Source organism: Nannobrachium achirus (assembly GCF_963921795.1).
Source record: "Nannobrachium achirus genome assembly, chromosome: 23".
Lineage (NCBI taxonomy): Eukaryota > Metazoa > Chordata > Actinopteri > Myctophiformes > Myctophidae > Nannobrachium > Nannobrachium achirus.
This window is the reverse complement of record NC_137830.1, coordinates 2,460,245-2,466,244: the sequence shown is the minus strand read 5'-3', so window position 1 is coordinate 2,466,244 and position 6,000 is coordinate 2,460,245. Positions and strand designations below refer to the sequence as shown.

Below are 6,000 nucleotides of genomic sequence, written 5' to 3'. Positions count from 1 at the left end.
CAGTGGTTGATTAAATAAATTAAATCATCATTATACAGCCAATAAACAATGATTCAAAGTCAGTCTTAACCCAAAAAGCACTTTAGGCTGTAATCATCATTAAGTCCATTGGGTGTCATTGTGTTAAGTGTGTATATCCACAGCATCTCTCTTTGGGCTATCACCCCCTCTGGTGGGCATCACGATTCTCTCTATCCCAGTGAATCTTAATGAGGAGGGTGAACCATGATTCGCTTCAGCATAATGTTTTGCAATCGCATAATCCATATTTCCTGTACGGATTGCAGTTTTGTGCTCAGATATTCTTTGTTTGAGTGGTCGTTTAGTTTGTCCAACGTACGCTAGACCACAGGGACATAGCAGCATGTAGATCACATGTGTTGATTTGCAGTTTATGAATTCACGTATAGGGATCTTTCTTCCACTGTGGGGATGATTAAAACATTTCTTGTCCGATGTATTGTTGCAACAAGCACAATTGCCACATTTAAACATTCCAGTTGTTGACAGCCATGTGGTATTTTCTGGGACCATATTCTTGTACATGACTGTACCTTTGATTGTGGGTGCTCTCCTGAATGCAACAAGTGGTGGAGATTTGCAGAGGTCCTTCACAGATGGCTCTGCTTGGAGCACATGCCAGTGTTTGTTTTTTTAGTTTTGGGTGAATTCGATAAAAGATCAGAGCGGGAGGTGTTATTGGCACACTGTACGGCTTTCTGAATAGAATTGGAGGAATAGCCCCTGTCTTCAAACCGAGCACTCATCGTGGCTTGTTTGGAGAGAAAGTCATCAGGATCTGAACAGTTGCGTTTGAGCCTCAAAAATTGACCTGCTGGAATGTTGTCCTTTAGATACTTAGGATGGTTACTGGTAGCATGTAGAATTGAATTGCGTTCTTTTTTCGACCACTCAAACAAAGAATATCTGAGCACAAAACTGCAATCCGTACAGGAAATATGGATTATGCGATTGCAAAACATTATGCTGAAGCGAATCATGGTTCACCCTCCTCATTAAGATTCACTGGGATAGAGAGAATCGTGATGCCCACCAGAGGGGGTGATATCTTAAAGAGACTAGCCCAAAGAGAGATGCTATGGATATACACACTTAACACAATGACACCCAATGGACTTAATGATGATTACAGCCTAAAGTGCTTTTTGGGTTAAGACTGACTTTGAATCATTGTTTATTGCCTGTATAATGATGATTTAATTTATTTAATCAACCACTGTCTGTGATTGGACACTGGTGATTAATCTGTGAATTCAGCTGTATGTGAACACTGACCTTCCCTATAAAGTGAGTTGACTTTATGTGATATGAATGCTCTGACGAAGGCTCTTAGCCGAAACACGTAAGCGTTCCTTTTTGGTGTGTGCCAATAAATAAGTGGAAATGTGAGATTCATAGTCTTGTTTGATACTTAACCAATTAAAATCTTAAATCGTCGATACTTAGTAAACTTGACCTTTCACTCTGTACTTGGTCTGCTCTTTTTTTACCTCTACACCAAACCTTTTTGCCAAGCTGGATGGGCAGGGTGCCTCGCAGCGCGAGGCATTGAGAGCTTGTAGATCTGCTATTTTTGGGTAAGTTCTCCTCAGAATAAGGATGCGAGGGTTCAAGTTGATAATTTAAAATAATTATCCTATCACATAAGGATTTGGAGGACCCCCTGTAGTAACTCTGAGGACCCCCTAGGGTCTTGTTACTAACTTGTTACTAATCTGTCGGTAGATAATGCCGGTCTTATATAAGGGTCATTTGTGTACGGTATGATGTCATACTGATGTCAGCAGTGTGACAGGAGATAAGCGACCAACGGTCGCTTATCTCCCGATTAGGGAGTCTTACTGGTATAGCTCTATATTGTGACAGTAGTCATTGCTATAGTGTTTGTTCAGTAACAGTGTTATATAGCTCTATATTGTGACAGTAATCATTGCTATAGTGTTTGTTCAGTAACAGTGTTATATAGCTCTATATTGTGACAGTAATCATTGCTATAGAGTGTTTGTTCAGTAACAGTGTTAAATAGCTCTATATTGTGACAGTAATCATCGCTATAGAGTGTTTGTTCAGTAACAGTGTTAAATAGCTCTATATTGTGACAGTAATCGTCGCTATAGAGTGTGTTTGACTATGAATAAAAAAAAACTTTGCATGTAGCAAATTTAGCAAATTATCAGTTCATTAGTTACGCATGTTTATATAGGCCCACTGTATCCTTTGTTATTTGTGAACAATGGTTAATTCATTGGTTAACAAGCTCGTCTTTAGAACACATGCAGCATGTATCCACATCGTAGCACATCATGTTAAAGGAGTAGTTCACTCCCAAAATTACTTTTTTTCTATAGAATAGAATGTAATAGAATAGAATTATAAATAGAGCCTGAATATTCAAGGTTGAATGCAAATATTGTTGTGGAAATTGAACATTTCCTCGGTGAGAGAATGAAGAGTTAGACACGGATATGTCTATAACAAATGTATTCAATACAACGACAATGTGACAATAATAATAATATGACAATAATTCCTATGTAATACAATAATGAGAAAATAAGAGTAAAGAATAGAAAGAAGAGAGGAGAAAGGAAAAAGAGATGAAAGAAGGATACCGGTAGGTGGACAGGGTCCAGTTGTCTCGAAAGGCAACGGGAGTCTGACACCGATCTGGATGTTGAGGCAGCTTAAATACAGATACTGCAAGGATACATACACATTGTTAAGATAATTCTGAGGACTGACATTCCTTCTGTCTGACCAGAAGATTTGTTCTCTCAACACTTGAGTATGGAAGGTCACTTCTGCCTGACTATGAAATGTGCTGCTCAATGCTCAGCGACTGAGAGCGGCGACACTACCCTGACCAACCACTGCATGAACATGTGTTCCATTCTTATCGACTGAGAATGGAAGGCCCACCGCTATAAGCCGAGGCCGTAGTCACTGCCCTAGCCAGAATACTGACGCCTGATACAAGAAACATTCTCCTTGCGTTCATAACACCTTAACCTGTCGTCTTGCCGTCTAGGTCTGCCGCTTGCCTACAGGGGAACAGCTAGTGAACTTGACCTTACTGTATCAGCCTGCTGCTGCATAACTATGTGTACAATACACTGAGGCCTAAACTCATAAGACATATTATCATACCCATTTACTCCCCTTGCTTACATATTACATTCATAACTTCAGCATACAGTCATATATTAATATAACCGAAGTAAGATGAATATTAAATATATAATCTATATCAATAATCGATAACTCTCAATAATCAATAGATCAATAGCCTGAAGGGGAATATAAATTGTATTTCCATTACAAATATAGTCTGGAGGAGTCGTGTTTTGAAAGATAGGCAAAGAGCAGTAGAGTAGCCTATACTGCTGGCATCTGTGCTTGGCTGTGTGTGCTTGTGACATCTGACTGCATGTCATGATACTGATGATACTGTAGGTCAGCCGTGTCCATATGGAGTTCTACATTAGATATTGTAACTATTTTTGCATGACATCGCTGTGCAATGAAGAATAAAATAGATAGGGCTCAAGTGGTTTATCAATATTTCGTGGAAAAAAATGTTTAACACACACAGAAATAATAATTGCTTTATAACATAATTGATATTTGCAGCGGCCCTATAGTTTTCTGAACTGTACACATCTCTCTCATCTGACACAGTGAGTAGGCTAATCATTTCACAGGACCTTTACTAAATCATAATTCACTGTTTACACTTAGCCCACTATTAATGACAAGGGACTTTGCACAGTGTGTGACCAGGGACGTGCTGGGCCCCTGATTCAGCCCGGGAAAAAGAGTTGGAGAGGCCCTCATTGCGCGCTATAGAGAGAGATCTCTCTCTATAGCGCTGCTGCTGCTACTCAAAGATTTGCCATTTCAGATCATGACAAAGTGACAAGCCAGTGGGCCAATTACATGAGTTATATTTGTAGGGTGGAAACCTTGTATGTCCAAAACCATTTTAAAAATGATTTAAACTAGTGAAAACAGCCGATCTACAAGCTTGTAGATCTGCTGTTTTCATTACTTTTGTGCGACAGCCTTGTATGATGAAGCAGGGCTTTGCTTTGCGAAAAAATGTAAAAATGTTAAAATTTGAAACTTGGAGATACGAGATTTTCTGCCCGACAGTGACGATTTACAGCCCCCAAAATGTAACGAAGGCCGACATTTTATTTAATTTTTTTTCCTAATGGCCGGCCTGGACCGGCCAGGAATGAACCGGCCGTTCGGGAGTTGTCCCGCTTTTCCCAATGGCCAGCACGTCCCTATGTGTGACTTGTCTTGAGGACAAGAGGTGAAGTCATTTTACAACCTTGGCAGGAATTCAAAGGTTGAAGTTTTTATGTTGACAGCTTAGAGGGCTGGAGTTACTCAGTGTGCATGGTAAGTTGCTTTGAAGTTAAGTTGTATTGAAATGTATAGGCTAATCACTGGCCAAAGAAAAAGAGTAAAAGTATACATTTTCAAATAATTATAGCTACATTCTGCTTGTTACTTTCATGTTTACCATTGTCTGTTGTCTTTTAATTCAATGTAGACTGCCTACATTCCATTTGTTTCATTCTCTCAGAGGGACAATTTAGTTTACCTGTATTTATTGGACAAACACTTATAATTGTATATTTTATACATTTCAACAATACATTCTGAATATTAATCAGGCAGAGCATAGTTAAGTAATCCAGTATGAGTAGTTTTTGTTCTTCTCTTCTCACTATAGATACTTTCTTACTCTTATCCAAGAAATTATGTTTTACATCTCCTACTTGAGTCATTGTTATTATTTGAACTTGAGTTGAGACAGTTTTTGGCTGCTCTAGTCTAGTCCAGTGTGGTCCTCAACCTTTTCAGGCCTCGACCCCCAAAATAATCATATTTTAACTGGGGACCCCCTATACCCTGACAAGAGTTGAGGCATTACATTTTGTATAACACGGTTCTATTGTGAAAACAGCAAATCTATATGCATGTGTCACATGTGAGCATGTAGATCTGCTATTTTCACAATTTCTGCCTCTAATATTTGACTGTTTGACCAATGTTTAATTTGCCATATTAGAGGTTATATTAAAAACTCCTTAAATTGTCACTTTAGAAAGGGGCAGATCCCCTCCATAGCCTACACTTAAACTTAATGTTGGTTAAATTGTTGAGAGAAAACAATGTTGCCCACATTACCATTAAGTTAATCATCTGGGGACCCCCAAAATAATTTGGGGACCCGACCCACAGGTTGAGAACCACTGCTCTCGTCTACCCCTGGTTAAAAGTTACCTCCCCCTCACAACCAACCTAGCCAATCACAATGCTCCTGTCCCCCCGGGATATGGGAACTTGTCTGCTTACAATTTCATACAGTAGTCATGAATTCATAGCCTCGTAAACCAGTCTCTCTTCCTGCCTTCATTCGAGTCAGTTTACTAGGCTAATGAATTCATGATCATTAGGGATAGCCTAGTAAACTGACTCCTCCCATCTTCAGTTCGAATGGCAGGAAGAGAGACTGGTTTACGAGGCTACATTTACTCAGACCACATGAGCAACAACATAGAGCTTCATCTACGCTGTCAGTTGTCCATGTAATGTAAGTCTGCTTTTAATATCATTTTAGACAACGTGACATAACTTACTGTAGATTAGATTAGTGCATGACATGATGACTGTCTTGATCCATCCAATTCTATGACCAAAACAGAGAAGTGCATGTTGGTAATATTAACATTAATGACCTGGATACCAGCAGACAGTGTGCATTTTTCATAATATTCTATACAATATTTCATGTACATCAATACAGATTCAAGTAGGCTACACACACACAAACATATTCACGTTTCCCCCTTTCAAATATGAAGCTGTGTGGTCGGCGTCCCGTTTGTGAATGAACCTTTCATATTTTAAAAGATGCATAATTATCAGTCCTCACGAGGGTATTATTTAGGTGGTTATTTGCAG

The 6,000-nt window shown here is 39.1% G+C and overlaps 2 protein-coding genes across 2 annotated transcripts in view; both read left to right on the top strand.

Moving 5' to 3' along the window:
* Positions 1 to 6,000, top strand: part of LOC308308491 (uncharacterized protein) — a gene marked incomplete at its 3' end in the record, with an annotated part of 306,519 nt that overhangs the window by 54,186 nt on the left and 246,333 nt on the right. The window lies entirely within an intron of this gene.
* The window catches only part of LOC308308493 (protein NLRC3-like), a 280,490-nt gene that overhangs the window by 105,663 nt on the left and 168,827 nt on the right, over positions 1 to 6,000 (top strand). The window lies entirely within an intron of this gene.